Consider the following 16,017-nt stretch of genomic DNA (forward strand, 5'->3'; position numbering starts at 1 on the left):
TCATATAACATCCCTCTAATCTGTATGTATGTAAACTTCAGTGATTGAAGTGCAAGATAAAGAATATAGATACTAGTAGAGCTTATTATGCTGCTGATTCAGTGAAAAGCATGATCATTTGCAATCACATGCCTAAATCCTTTCTCAGTTAGTAATTTCTTCAGCAACAGACCATGTGCTGTTGTCTTTTCCATACACTTGAAGCACCATATTTAAGGAATAAACTGACACATATTGAAAACATCAGTAACATTTTGAGGATCAACACATCACAGATAATTTAAAGTCAAGAGACCTATGGACGTCCTGTGATCCAACGTTATGCTCAAAATATGGTTAATATTACTGTTAAGTCTCATTCCTGAAGGCCTTGCCCACTTTTGAATAACTCCAGGAACAGAGATTCATAACCTCTCTGGGGAACCTGGCTCAAAGCTTAACCACTCTAATTGCAAATTCATTCTTTTTTTCCCTTCATAGGTCAGAATTTCCCTTGCTGCAGCAGGACAGTTGCCACTTGTGCTTTTCCTGTACACCTCTGCGAAAAGTCTGGCCCCAGTTCTCAGGGGAACTGCACGTCAGTCAGTCTCATCTCTGTGCCCTGGAAGATCACAGAGCAGATCCTCATGGAAACCATGGTAAGGCACATGCAAAAATAATGTTTGTGCAATTCAGTGTTTTCTGTCTACATATGCAAAAATAATGAAGTGATTGGTGACAGCCAACATGGCTTCACTAAGGGCAAATCATGCCTGAAAGCAAAGTATGCGCAGGTCTCAGACCATGTGGAAGGTTCACCTGATGTTGACTGATCGGAGGAGACAAAAGTCAAAAAGCAGGAGTTTTCAATAGCCACTGGTGGCCTTCTACAACTGGGTTACAGTGGAGAAAGGAAGAGCAACTGACATATCTACCTGAACTTGTGCAAAACATTTGACACAGTCCCACACAACATCCTTGTCTCTAAATTGGAGAGATGTGCATTTGACATATGGACCACTAGGTGGATAAGGAATTGGCTGGATGATTGCACTCAAGAGTTGTGGTCAACAGCTTGATGTCCAAGTGGAAACAAGCAATGAGTGGTGTTTCTCTTGGGTCCTAGTACCAGTGCTGTTCAACATCTTCGTCAGCAACATGGACAGTGGGATTGAGTTTCAAGACTGTTGACGACACCAGGCTGCGTGGCACGGTTGACACACTGGAGGGGAGGGATGTCATCCAGAGGACCTGGACAGGCTTGAGAGGTGAGCCCTTGCCAATCTCATGAAGTTCAACAAAACCAAGTGCCTGTGGGTCAGGGCAATCCCAAGCATAAATACAGGCTGGGCAGAGAATGGATTGAGAGCAGCCCTGAGAAGGACTTGAACCAGGAATGAACCAGGAATGTGCACTTGCAGCCCAGAAAGCCAACTGCATCTTGGGTTGCCTCAAAAGAAGCGTGATCAGCAGGTCAAGGGAGGTGATTCCACCCCTCTACTCCACTCTCGTAAGACCTCATGGAATCACCTCACCTGGGTACTGTGTGCAGCTCTGGAGTCTTCAGTGCAGGAAAGACATGGACCTGTTGGAGCAGGTCCAGAGAAGATGATCAGAGGACTGGAGCATCTCTCCTATGAATACAGGCTGAGACAGTTAGGGTTATTCAGCCTGGACAAGAGAAGGCTCCTAGTAGACCTCAGAGAAGCCTTCCAATACCTAAAGGGGGCTTACAGGAAAGATGGGGAGGGACATTCTCTATCAGGGAGTGCAGTGATAGGACGAGGGGTGACAGTTTTAAACTGAAAGAGGGGAGATTTAGATTAGATATTCCAAAGTGAGGCACTGGAACCACTTGCCCAGAAAAGCTGTGGATGCCCCATCCCTGGAAGTGTTCAAGGCCAGGTTGGGATGGGGTCTTGATCAAACTGGTCTAGTGGGAGGTGTCCCTGCCCATGGCAGGTTGGAACTATCTTTAAGGTCCCTTCCAACCCAAATCATTCTATGATTCTGTGATCTTCTCTATCACTCTCCTGTGTTTCAGTTGACGAAAGGAGGCAACTAGATTCCCCTAGTCTTCTTTTCACCAGACTGAATAAACTCATTTACCGGAGCTGCCCTTTATGCATTAGCCCCCTAGCCATCTCAGTGGTCTTCTGGTAGGCTTGCTCCAGTTTATCCGTATCTCTCTTCCATGTGGTGCCCTAAGCAGGATTAGGTGCCTCAGATGTGGCTGCACAAGTTCCAAGCAGAGGGCTGTATGCATTTCCTAACATAATGCCCAAGCATTCTTCCCGAGAAACTATCACTTTAAATCTGAAGACATTTACACAAGTGTTTTGTTTTGCACAAGGCTAAAAAGCGTTTAAGCAGGATTGTCAACAAGTGCCAATTCAGCCCTGCCCCTGAAATACTTTCAAATCTGTCCATCAAGACAACTGGGCATAGCTCCCTGTCTTCCCACAAGAAAAGTCCTCCAGGGTGATGAGACAGCTCAGGGATTTTATCCCAGAATTGTTTGTGCAATTCAGTGTTTTCTGTCTACATGGTGCAGACCTCACTGAAGTGCAACACTGCAAAGTATGCGCAGGTCTCAGACCATGTGGAAGGTTCACCTGACGTTGACTGATCGGAGGAGACGAGTCAAAAAGCAGGAGTTTTCAATAGCCACTTTAGGGCAGTAGCTTCTTCCCTCTGCCACATTTGAAGTGCCAGCCCCCCTCAAAGGCAGGGAATACGGAAAGTAACAAACAGGAAACAGTGCTGCTTGTGTTGGCTACATGGCAAATGAGTCCATGTTTTGCTGAAATGGTTGTGAAAGATACAGAAACCCAAGAGGACGGGAGGCAGGAGGAGGAGGGAGGGGGAAAAAAGTACTGGTTCACCTTGGAAAATCACCACGTTATTGCACCTGGGGAGGAAGAACCCCAGGCACCAATATAGGATAGGGGTGGATCCTCTGGAAAGCGCTACTGAAGAGAAGGATCTGGAAGTCCTGGTAAAGCACTACTGAAGAGAAGGATCTGGAAGTCCTGGTGGATAGAAAACTTTCCATGAGCCAGCAATGTGCCCTTGTTGCCAAGAGGCCAATGGGATCCTGGGCTGCGTAGGGAAGAGTGTGGCCAGGAGGTGGAGGGAAGTCATTCTCCCCCTCTGCTCTGCACTGGGGAGGCCACAACTGGAATCCTGCATCCAGTTCTGGGCTCCCCAGTTCAAGAGGGACAGGGAACTGCTGGAGAGAGTCCAACCTAGAGCAACTAAGATGATTAAGGGATTGGAGAACCTCCCTTATGAAGAAAGGCTGAGAGAGCTGGGGCTCTTGAGCCTGGAGAAGAGAAGGCTGAGGGGAGACCTTATCAATGCCTACAAGTATCTCAAGGGCGGGCTGAGGAAGGAGGGAACCAGACTCTTTTCAGTGGTTGCCAGTGAGAGGACAAGGGGCAATGGGCACAAGTTGGAACATAAAGGGTTCCACTTGAATATGAGGAAGAACTTTTTCACGGTGAGGGTGGCAGAGCCCTGGAACAGGCTGCCCAGGGAGGGTGTGGAGTCCCCTTCTCTGGAGATTTTCAAGCCCCACCTGGATGCAGCCCTGCTCCCTGGGCAGCCCTGCTTTGGCAGGGGAGTTGGACTGGATGATCTCCAGAGGTCCCTTCCAACTCTGACAATTCTGTGATCCTGTGATTTCAGACAACTTTTCACTAACAGGACAACTGCTGGTCTTCCCCATAGTGAGACCAATTTCAATTTTAAGCCTGAACAGAGCTGAGTGTGGCAGGGCGGGATCTCCCACACAAGCTGCCATGGGGAGAGAGGAAAGGGGCTGTGCCACAAGGGCACTCAGCTCTGCTAGCAAAGCTCCTGCAGGAGGGTGGCCTATCAAAAAAAAAGCCCCATATCATCTGTTATATGTCTCTTAATTGTTAAAATGAAGCCTTTAAGGATGTCTTGTACATTCAGGACTTCATGTTTCATGGTTTGACTTCATGCGTTATAACGAATATTGAAAAAGAAGAAAACCTCATTTTGAAACTGAGTCCCTGAGCCTTCCTGTCATGACTTGGTTAAGTATTCACTACATAGCTGCTTATATCATCTTAGTCTTTGGTGTCTTTTATTTTGTATCGGAGTTTTGGAGTAGATTGAAACAACTCATATTTGTCTTGGTAACCCTTGAGAAAATGTCAAAACAAAATGTGCTGGAATTCAAGAGGGATTATAAATATATAGTGGGATGAGATAGGGACTGTCTTGAGCATTAACTATCATATGTCAAAAGTTATTCTAGTAAGTTTGAAATACGCTACTTCTCCATTTTTTTTTTAGCCCAGGGCTGAGCTGAGGAAGGTCTTAGAGCACCAGAACAGCTCAGGTTGTGTAATTGAAGTACTCAATGGGGTTCATAAAGGGAGAGAATGCATCCACTAGCAATAAGCCTGTAACCAAAGCCTCAGATGCTAACAGGCCAAATTCTGGAGGGCAGATATGAAATTTAAAACAAATTTTATATCCAAGCATAGCACCGACACTGTGGACTTCAAAGAGAAGGATTTCTTATGTTTCACATGCCAAGTCCTTCATCTGCCAGTATCAGACTGGACTCAAGCTGTCAAGTGCCAATCTTAGCAGTGGTGGGTTATTAAATTACTACAGTTCGAAATCTGAAATATTATTTGCCTCTTTTGAGGTTGTGTCAAAAGGTGCTTAGAATGTTTGGGCTGGCACTCGTTTATTTTGGTTGTATTCACATGCCTATGTGAACACTAGACAGAACACAGCTCCCATATAAACTTCACTGAATAAAAATCCCTGAAGAAATTGTCAGTGGCTCCAACACTTGGAGCTAGGTTATGAGAGAGGCTGAGCCATGTCTATTTTGCAATAAAGTACATTTGCATGACTTTATCAGGGCAGTCCCATAAATTGCTTCCTTTTAAAAGACATCTAAAAGAAAAGGCCTGTGGGAGACTAATTGTGATTATAAACACGCTAGCCGAGGAATAGGGAGGAAGGAGATGTAACGGTAAGATAAACATTTCAAGAGCTAATAGCAACCCCAATCATCACCTAAATTAAGTGCAAAAAAGAATCACCAAAGAAGAAATAACTTCTATTACTATTTCACTCAATACTAAACAAGCATTTTAGAATGAAATTGCATGTTTTTAGAATACAATAAGTATTCTTACTGATTCAAATATTTCAACCAACAAAGATAGTATACTCTGTCTTTTTTACTCTGCTATTCTTATGAGTGGTGTTGGTAGAGCTCTTCTGTAAGTAGTTTTCTGTCAACAGTCTTAAGCAGATCAAGAAACAATGCTCAGAAAAGCAATAATATTAGAGGCTGGAGAGAGAAAGACAACTGTGAGATTTCAATATGGAAATAAGCTAAAAACCAACATCAAAACAGTATGTCTGAGGTGACAGCAGGTGATTTATTCAAAGTTCTTCAGTATCTTGTTTGCAACAAGCAATCATGGGGGAAAGAAACTGAGTTAAGAATCATGAACTTAATCATAAAAACGCATAGTGGTTTTGCTTCAGCACATTCAAATCTCTTCTGTTCTCAAAGCAGCAAAATTTGTGGAAACAGTGAAAAGATGTTTTTATTGAACTTGCCAATTTATAAGAACCCATGAGAGCAAGAGCTTCTCATTTTACATACTAACAGGCAATATTTCTACCATATCTTAAACATGTCTTTTTTGTCTCAAAGTATCAGGTAAATCTACCTGCCGCCTATTAATTAATCCCCTCTGATCTAATTTTGTTAGATGTGAGAAATTCTCCTGCTTGCTTTCATCACGTGATCCTCTTTGTTGTTACATATGAAAATATTTGTTCATAAGAATCATTCTCCAATTCCCCCTCACAAAAGATAAGAACAAGAGAATTGTCTGCAGCCTGAGGAGATAAAACTGCTGTAGCTTTAAACAAACTAGCTCAAGTATTGAAAATATAAATACTTGGTAGAATAAAAAAAATCATCAGTAGTGCCTGCACGTAAATGGTTATCCAGAGTTTTCAAAGGAGAAGCCATTAAATAAAAATTATATACTTCACAAACATGCTTTCAAATTAAAAGAAAAAAAAATTATCAGAATATGTGGGTGGAGTACCATGACAGCAATGAATGCAATACAAACTTACCTAGATAGCCTACAGATGAAGGCACTGGTCCTGGTTTACAAAAGTGGCTCAGTTAGCCATCTAACCTGTCACAAACCCTTCTGTAAATTTTTCATCTTTCTTCTTAGTACCACTGGTAGCATAAGGCAACAGGATGTTAGAAAGAAAGATACTAGCACAGGACTCTTATATCATTCTATCTATCTGGTAGATCAGCTGTATTCTGAGGCTGTCTAGTTTCCATTGCCAGAAAATGAAGCTTCAACAAGTGTTCTTCATAAATCAAAACACCATGGAAACACAGAGAAGTATTCAGGAAAAATAGACAAATGGATCCCATCAGACTTATAATCGGTACCAACACCATCAGACCGCTTTCTGTCTCTTGATTTTTGTTTTCTCCAAAAGTCTGAGTATTTTTGCTGCCTTTCCTCCACTATATGGTCTGAGAATAGAAGCTTCTCTGCGGCATCCAAAGCACTTCACAGTGTATCACTACAGAGCTGTAAAATCCAATAGCAATTCCCAATTCTCTTAACCTCACTTACGTGACAACACCCAGTGGCTTCTGTAGGACTGCTAATGTAAGAAAATTGAACATGCTCTCAAGCCACAGCATACTTTTAAGTTTATATTGGATGACTTCTTGAGCAGTCTTTTCTGTACCTGTAGGTACTCCTTGCTTACATTGTGTGTTAATTCATGTAAAGCCCTTGATTCAACTCACTAAGCCAAATTCTACAGAAAAAGGTCAGAAGACATTAAAGGCTACCAGCAAGAGTCTACAAGGACACTCAGCATACTCACAGCAGAAGCTTTTCAAAAGAAGACCTAAATTTTTTGTGGACTTTCCTCCATCCAAATCCTCACATGTCCTTTCCGGGAAGGTAGCAGCAATTCTTCCTCCTGATACTGAATATTGGTGAAATACCTGGAAGTCTCTGGAAATCCTGACGAGAGCAGCTCCTGCCAAAGGATGGTGTGGCCCCAGTCCTTTGTCTTGCCAGTGTCACCCTGAAATTTCACTCAAATCCCAACCTGCTGAGTAGAGTCCTTATTCAGTTTCCATAGCTGAGTCTTACCTTTACTCAGCTAGAAACCAGCATCATTTTACTGTTTTCTAAATGGTATTGGATCCAGACCTGGGCTCTTTGGACTTCAGAAGAACTACTAGTGAAATATACAGAAGGCTTATCAAAGAACATAATGCATATTATTTTCATGCATTATCTTTACCTTACATTTTTAATTAACTCAATAAGGAAAAATTATAAAATACCAATTTAAACTCTACTGTTTGGCCAAATCTGCTGCTGACCTTTTATTAATTTTTGTGTGGGAAGACTTTATTGTCAACCCTCCAAGGAGACAATGAATGACAGAGATAAGAATCCCATAACTGAAATGCAAATGTCTAGACTTTGGCCCCAATTTGTTTTATTTTAATACAGTTATTGCATAATTGCTCGCAAGTATCTTTTGAGTTCTCACAACTCTAAAATTTATATCACCCTAGTTAGCCAGCATTCACAAGATACATAACGATCATAAAAGCTGATAACAACAAGAATAAAAAATAATTGTCAAGGGGAAAAAGTTGATGATTTGCAGACACTATCTGATACTATTGATTAATATAACTGTGTTGATACTATCTTAGTGACACCAGTTTTTGGCAAATATGTAAATACTGCACAGTCAAGAAATGGCAGGTATATTTTCATAGCAATGATACCTTCTGTAAGGGAAGGTGTCATTATCATCCCTCACACCTCATGAGTGAGCTCCATTACATACAACCCAAGTGGAGAGCAGTAGACTGATGCAGTGCAAAGTGTCTTTCATCTCTTTTTCAAACGGAAGATACTTGCTGCCCTCCATCTTCTTTACCTGCTGGTATGAAATGCACTGGGTGCTTTTCAATCCATCCAGAAGTACTGACTCTTCCTTTGGATGTTAGAGAAGGAGTATGTGCACCTTGAACTCTCTTGGAAGAGTTAGATGCCGGAGGCTTTTTGAGTATATCGCTCTGTGGACCTGTGTCTGATTGCCAAACAAACTGTATGTACTGAAGATAAGACTGCAGATAAACAACTTGAATCTTTTGGCACCAGCAATGGCAATGTCTGTTTAGTATGGCCTTTTGAAGACAAGAGAGTTTTTCTATGTTGGGCTTTTGATTAAATTCTGTAACCATTATGCCCAATGTAAAACCATTAAACCTGTTATTTTAGATTAATGCTAGAAGATTCCAGCTTTCACCTCTGTCCATTTATGATGTAATTTATTGAGGTGGAAGCCATCAAGGGTGAAAGGGGTGTGATTAATTTTAGAAAAAATCTAATAAAGTTACGACCACGTGTTTAGCCAAACTCAGATGCCTAATGGCAATAAAATAAAATGAAAATGTTATGTGACTGAAAAGCTCTGCTATAATTTTAACACCACCAAAGTGGGGAAATCTGAGATGTATCTCCCACAGCTGCAGGAACTCAGTTATATTACACACGTGATTGTACTGTGCCTTGGACAGGGGAGCACAACTCCCACTGAAGCAAACTGCACTACATTTTCCATCTCTGTGTGTGATAGGTCAGATTCTCAACGGATATAAATCAACCAATTCCATTAAAGTCAGTGACAAGCTGGACTAATTTGCACCAACTGAATACTTTGTCTGATCTGTTTCCTGTCTTGCAGTAATTTCATGGCTGACTTATAATGGCTCTTGGAAACCAATTGCCTTTGTGCCTTTAGTTTCTGGGCAATAATGGGGTTACATTGTCCCTCTGCCCATGCAGGTAATGGGGCAACATGTCTCCTTGACAAGGCAATAGATGTTATTTGGGGCCAAAGACTCTTTGCTCAGACCCAACAGAAGGCCCCGTTCACCCATGGCAGCGGTAGAAACTGTACTAAGGCTCTCTAGATCTAAAGAAACAGGACTAGAAACCACATCTCACCCTCTGCCTAGTAATTCCAGATTGTATATCCAGTCTGCAAACCCTGCCTACATTCCTACTAGCATTTTGTAAAGGAAAACAAAGATAACCTGGATCTGGTAGTTCCTACAGCAGTAAACTTCATAGGATAGGAGCTCCTCATCATGCAGCAAAGGCAAAGGCACTAGAGGACTAAGTAAATAAACAGATGATATACTGTACACTCTCTACAAGTCTGTTTTTCAGTGTTCAGGAAAAACAAATGGTTGCAGGAAAAGTGAAGCCATTTTTGCCTTTTACAATTTGCAGCTCCATAAATACAATGCAGAGCCATTTGTAACGCACAAGCTGTTTTGGCTAATGAGTCATTAATTGACAAAGTAAACACGGCATTATTATAAGAATGCTGGAAATGTTTTTGTTCATGTTTAGTATCCTTTGGGAACTTCTTGTACTTTGCTTAAGATTGCATCTCAGGAGGATTTTTTCCCCTTCAAAAAATTGGAAAAAACTAGTCATTTATTTTGAAAGCTACAAATACTTTATAATGTAGCTACCAGAAAGGAGAATGCTGTTTCTTTTTCTTCTTTCCCATTTCTTTTATGTAAAGAGTTAACAGCAGTACTACTATCAAAAACGTAACAGTAATTAATTCCATATGCCTCAGCATGAGCCATTGCCATTTACGATGTTTGATAGGAGCTCACCTCTATTGACATCCTATTGGGATGAAGGTGATGCCAGGAGGATTGCACTGTAAACGTGAACACCCAAAGACTGCTAAATGTGCCACTCACTGCACTTTTGAGGCAGTCATTTCTTTTTACTTGAATCGGTTTTACATGGAAGAGACAGACCTGTTCATCAACAAGCCATCTTTGTGTGCCCTACCTCAAAAGCGACTTTACATGTGTAACAAAATCATTTGTAAGAAAAAATATACATGATGTAACGAAGACCCGCACCACCAAGAGCACGACAACATTCTACAGGGGCACCTGTCATTGGCCAAGTAGTTAAAAAAAAGCAAGTTTCTCAGCTATGACATTAAATGTTACATAAGGAGATAAAGATAAATAGAAAGGACATTGAGTGTGGCTATCTTCCTCAGAAATTACCACGTGCTTTTAAGTAATATTTTTTATCTTTTCATAGGAGATTATTTGAAGGGAAGGGATGGGAGAAGAGAGAGGGGAGAGAAAAGGAAGGATTGTTTTGCTTTTCTGTACTTTGCCTAGCCAATCTTCCTCTTTCAGCTTGCCGAGCAACATTATTTACAATTGCACTGCAGCATCCAGCTTAAAGTCCCAGTTCAGACTTAGGGAAAAGTCTTAACCATTTCAGTAGGGCTCCAGGCTCCCTTTCCAGTGAGGACCAACTCTAACCTTGCCTTCTCTTTCCTTTCTAGCCCAGAAGAGCGAGCCAATTTTACTACTGAGCTAAAGTTGTTGGCAAGATAATTAAGTCTGTGAGGGCCTTCTAAATGTACAAAGACAGGGCTCCTAGTGCATGTTAGATCAGTTTTCAGATCTGAAAATCTTCACCATGAGACAGAGCTGCATGTGCACAGCAGCCTTTTTTTTCAAACTCGCCATAGGTGACAATCAAAAGACAGAATAAGCCAAATATCACGGAACTGTGATTGAACTGAAAAAAATTTTCCAGTGTACAAAAGCCAGAGAGAAAGATGCAGCAAGCTGTGGAGAAGGGCAAGGGATGAGTAATGTAGGGCATTTGCTTCATTGGTATATAGGATTAATGGGGAAGCTTGTACCAGTGGGAGCACTGCAATGAAAGCATGGTGGTCATTCTGGATAACCAACCTCAAATTATCCATTGCCTCTGAATTGAAAGACATCTTGATTATTTGTGCCAATCAAAAATATATTTTGAAATGCTGCAGTTTCTGACAAGGAAAATTCTGGGGTTTAATCTATACTGAGCAGTATGCAAATCATGTTTTAAAAAGAAGAACAAGATAGGAGAATTTCAGGAGCTTGCAAGAAATTAAGGTATATTGAAACTGTGGCTTATCAGTTTTTCTTACACTTTTTTTCATGTCTCTGAACTCAATCTTTATAGGTAAAGATAGTATTTCATATTTAATGGAAGATTATTTTTTTCCAACGAAAGAACATCACAACAAACACTGTTCTCACCTGGATATATTAGACTTTTTGGTTTTCTTAAATCCCCAAACAGTTAAAATAATTCAGATGATTTAAAATTAAGATTGCTACTAATTCCAAGGCAGGGGTAGTTCCTTTGAAATCAAGAAGTACTACATGTATATCAAAAATATATAATACTTACTAATATCTACATGCTATTGGAGGATCACTGTGAATTTTTTATAATATGAATTCAAAATTACTTACTGTAAAATATGTTTCCCTTTTTGTGTGGAAATGTGAAAAGTGTACTAAAAAAATCCACTTGAAGTTGTTCATATCCCCTTACAAAACATATTGCATGTTTTTAACATGATAGTCTAATCAAATGTAATATCTAATCAGATGTATCAGAATATACATCAACATTTTCTTTGCTGCAAGATTTTGAATGTTAAATTTTTTAAGATAAATTGAATTGCTTTGATTTAAATCACTGCCCTTTCAGAAAGAGTGGGATGGTTTGCAAACCATGTTTTTAGAAACATTTTTTGGGGTTACGTAAATCTAATTAGAATACCTGCAGTGAAAAATTAACATTCTCTTTTCTTAAAAATTCATTATGCTGTTATTTCTCTTTTTATGAAACTTTTAAAAGTTAAAATTTGTATTCTGTGCTGAAGTCTTAAGCTTCATTAGCAGTCCAGCTAAAAATCTATCACATCAAAAAATATGACACTTTCTCTATGGAAACGTCACAAGTGAGCCTAAAAAACTAAAGGAAAACTAAAATAAAATTGGATTTAAGAAAATAATATCCGTAGCTCTGAAACCAGCAAGTCATATGCTAACTTTCCATTTAGCAAAAATGCATTATAATTTTGCTGTTCCTAATAAAAAACTATGCTTCTGAGTCAGGTTAATTTTTATTCTCATTTTTATTCAAATGAGCAAAAACTTGAATCATGCTGATTTTTGTAAAACCTCAGTATTTGGGATTATATTCTGTAAAAATTGGAGGAATATACTGTATTGCATAAGTATGGGTGTCATTTTACATTAAGCCTCCTGAAATCTGGTAGCTGTGCAGGCTTTCAAAACATCTTTAGAAAAACTGCAGGGAACAGCCTTGAAAGCACAGGGTAACTTACTACATAACCTCCCAAATCTTCATGTACCAAAGTGTGTATACTATATATCATCCTATTTAAATAAATACAGTATTTTTTGCTACTTTACAATTTTCCACTCTGAAGAGACCTCTTGAACAAAATTCCTCTTAGATTTTTTAAATTCTATTTTTTATTTTCTTACAAATTCACGCATGCTGGGGGTAAACATGCAATTCACTGTATTATTATAGTCTATCTTTTACCATAAGCCAAAATCTATAGGCATACCTTATTGCTTAAAATTTGCATGTCTGCTTAGGTATTTAAAGATGTTGCGTTTGAAGTAGTATCTGAAGCCACATTATTTTTAATATCACAGTGAAGGCAAACCAGAGACTAATGTGTGATATTGTATTTCTAGGTTTTGGAAAGAGCTGAGTACATTGCGTCTGACGAGAAAAGCAGAACTAACGTGATTTAACATGATACCAAGCTGTGTGGTGTTGTCGATACACCAGAGGGATGGGATGTCATCCAAAAGGACCTGGACAGGCTGGAGAGGTGGGCCCAGGTGAACCTCATGAGGTTCAACAAGAGCAAGTGCAAGGTTCTGCACCTGGGCCGGAACAATCCTCGCCACCAATACAAACTAGGGGGTGAGGTGTTGGAAAGCAGCCCTGAGGAAAGGGACTTGGGGGTGCTGGTGGACGAGAAGCTGGACATGAGCAGGCAGTGTGCAGCTGCAGCCCAGAAGGCCAATTGCATCCTGGGCTGCATCAAAAGATGCGTTGCCAGCAGGTCCAGAGGCAGGTCTGCCACTTTACTCTGCTCTGGTGAGACCTCACCTGGAGTATTGTGTGCAGGTCTGGAGCCCTCAATATAAGAAGGACATGGACCTGATGGAGAGGGTCCAGAGGAGGGCCACAAGGATGATCAGGGGGATGGAGCACCTCTGCTACGAGGACAGGCTGAGGGAGCTGGGGTTGTTCAGCCTGGAGAAGAGGAGGCTCCGGGGAGACCTAATAGCAGCCTTCCAGTACCTGAAGGGGGCCTACAGGAAGGCTGGGGAGAACCTGTTTAGAAAGGCCTGCAGTGACAGGACGAGAGGCAATGGCTTCAAGCTGGAGGGGAACAGATTTAGATTGGAGATTAGGAGAGGGTTCTTTACTGTGAGGGTGGTGGAGCACTGGAACAGGTTGCCCAGGGAGGTGGTTGAGGCCCCTTCCCTGGAGATATTCAAGGTGAGGCTTGACAAGGCCCTGGGCAACCTGGTCTAGTTGGGGGTGTCCCTGCTGACTGCGGGGAGGTCGGACTAGATGACCTTTGGAGGTCCCTTCTGGCCTGGGCAATTCTATGATTCTATGATTTTTCCACATAAGCACTAGTAACCGAAGGACTTTAAGAGTGCAGGTATTTCTGTATCTGCACTGTAAAAGTGCAGGTATCCCTGTATTTCTCCTGCTGTACAGATATGACACGTGTTTGTCTCATCCCTTACTGATATCTGATTCATCAGCAGATAAAAGATTACTACCAGGTAATGTTTGTTCATTTTTGAAGGAGCAAATCTTACAACTGAGAATAAAATGAGAAATTCAAGTCTTTAGCACATTATTGAAAGAGAGGCAAAAGATATAGAAATAACAGTTGTGCATCATGCTATCTGTTAAAACATATTTAGCTCAAACTACTGCTGCCACTCTCTCTCTCATAACCTCCTCCTCAAATACCACAGATTCTTTTCTCTCATGTTTCTGACACAACAGAAGGGTTGCACAGAAGTTTAGAAGCAGCCTATAGAGGAAAAGTATAACCCGAAAAAAACATCTTAGAGTTGCTACTTCAGTGCTAACAAGGAACAAATTCCATTTGTACCCACAGGGGGCTTGTAAATAGCACTACCTGCTCCTCTGCATAAACAGCCATCACACAGCAGTGTTAGCAGGAGGTCTGCACAAGGAATGCAGATGAAGGAAGCTTCTTTAATGATAAAAAAAAAAAAAAAGCTGACAATTGTGCATTATCGGTTCTTTGCATTCAGTATCGCTATAGCAGTAACCAAATACCTAATACTCATATTTTTTGAGTAGTTTTTTTTAGACTTCAGAGTTAAAAACTTCATAAAATGGTTAAAGGGCAGTTCACAGTTCATGGACAAGCACTGGCAGTATTTGTCCTTCGCTGAAAAGTTAATATATGTGCACTTTTCTCTTTGGTTGGTGTTTCGGGTTGGGGGCTTTGTTAGTTGGGTGGAGTTTTTTTTGAAAGAAGCTCTAAATTTTCCATAAAAAGTTACCTAAACAAGATTGGCAACTATACCACTCATATATGGAAAGCAATTTCAGAAGGACCTTCATTATTTCTTCCCGTGTTTAAAAAAATAGAAAGTTCAAGTTTTTCTAAAAATATTTTGATAAGACCTTCCTTAACAGGGATTACCATCCATCTCTTTCTGCAGGATGGTTTAACACACAAAAGAATAATCTGATACATTGAATCTCTGCAGGGAACAAAGGTCATCTATTCAGACACCATCTGGAGTCCAAGTTTAAGTGTCTCTGTTCACTAGGATATACTACTGCCATGATACTAAAAAGTCTGATGTGACTTACCTTTCATGGATATATTCCTTGAGATTGTTAAAGGAGGAATTATTTACTTCCCTCCAAATCCATCACAAGCCAGGAAAGAGTTAATGGAATGCTTTTCTTCCCTGGAAAAAAAATTATTTGGGGTTACTTTGAGTTCAAAACCATATAATTCCGGTAGATTGGACTACAAAAATAGGTAGCTGCAGCTGGCCTCCTGCTTCTTCTCGGTTTGTCCCTGAACCAGAAAACCTATAACCAGTAATATGGCATTCAGCTTTTTTGAAGAGGCACTAAGCACAGCACAGCTATGCTGTGTTAAGAACTCACAGAACCACAAAAAACACAGAGTGAACAATATGCAAGCTCCACCACTAGGACCCACCAGCTCAGGAGTACCTGCAATCTTGCAGGCGTTTGAGCAGACTAGTAGTGTTGGGCCAGATGAATTTTATAGAAACTAAGAAGCTTTTCTAAATCTGGTGAGACCGTGAAGAATCTTCTCTCTCCTGAATTTTAAAGAAAGCCTGAGCTAAGAAGATCCTCTCCTGCTGCCATGTTCTAAGAAAACTTTTACTCCTTGATCTACAGAGTTGCCTAGAAGTTATAATTTTTTATCAGAGAGCCTCACTGATTGAAAGCACCCTTCATGCACTAAGCAAGCAGCAGAGCAACTCTCTACAAAATAGGAGACATTAGTTTTCTCCTTGTATGAAAACTGGGAGAGCTGGGAAGAGAGATGTGCAGACTCTGTTGCTCAGTCAGCTAACAGTAAATAGAATTTCTGCCTTGGAATCAGCATTCAGCACTTACAGGAACAGAACAATACAAAACAATGACAAAGTTTTACAACAGTAAAAATAATTATGGAAAGTACCAGATTGGTTAACATTTGGCAACATTAAATTAATGTTATTGTTTTAATTAGTTTCCTTTTCAGTTCATGAGTTGACTTCAGAAAGCTGTTACTCTGTTGTGATAGACAAAAATGCTTGCTTTCTGCAAGAGCAGCATAACATAAAATAACTTTCTCCCTTTTTTTTTTTTTCTTAAAAAAGATGGTTTTGTTCATCTAGCTATAAACCAGCATATTAGTTTAAAAATAACTTAGGAAACTATGTCTTTCTGAATTGTGATTTTGCCAACACAAAGA

Source organism: Calidris pugnax, unplaced genomic scaffold (assembly GCF_001431845.1).
Source record: "Calidris pugnax isolate Ruff unplaced genomic scaffold, ASM143184v1 scaffold1, whole genome shotgun sequence".
Taxonomy (NCBI): domain Eukaryota; kingdom Metazoa; phylum Chordata; class Aves; order Charadriiformes; family Scolopacidae; genus Calidris; species Calidris pugnax.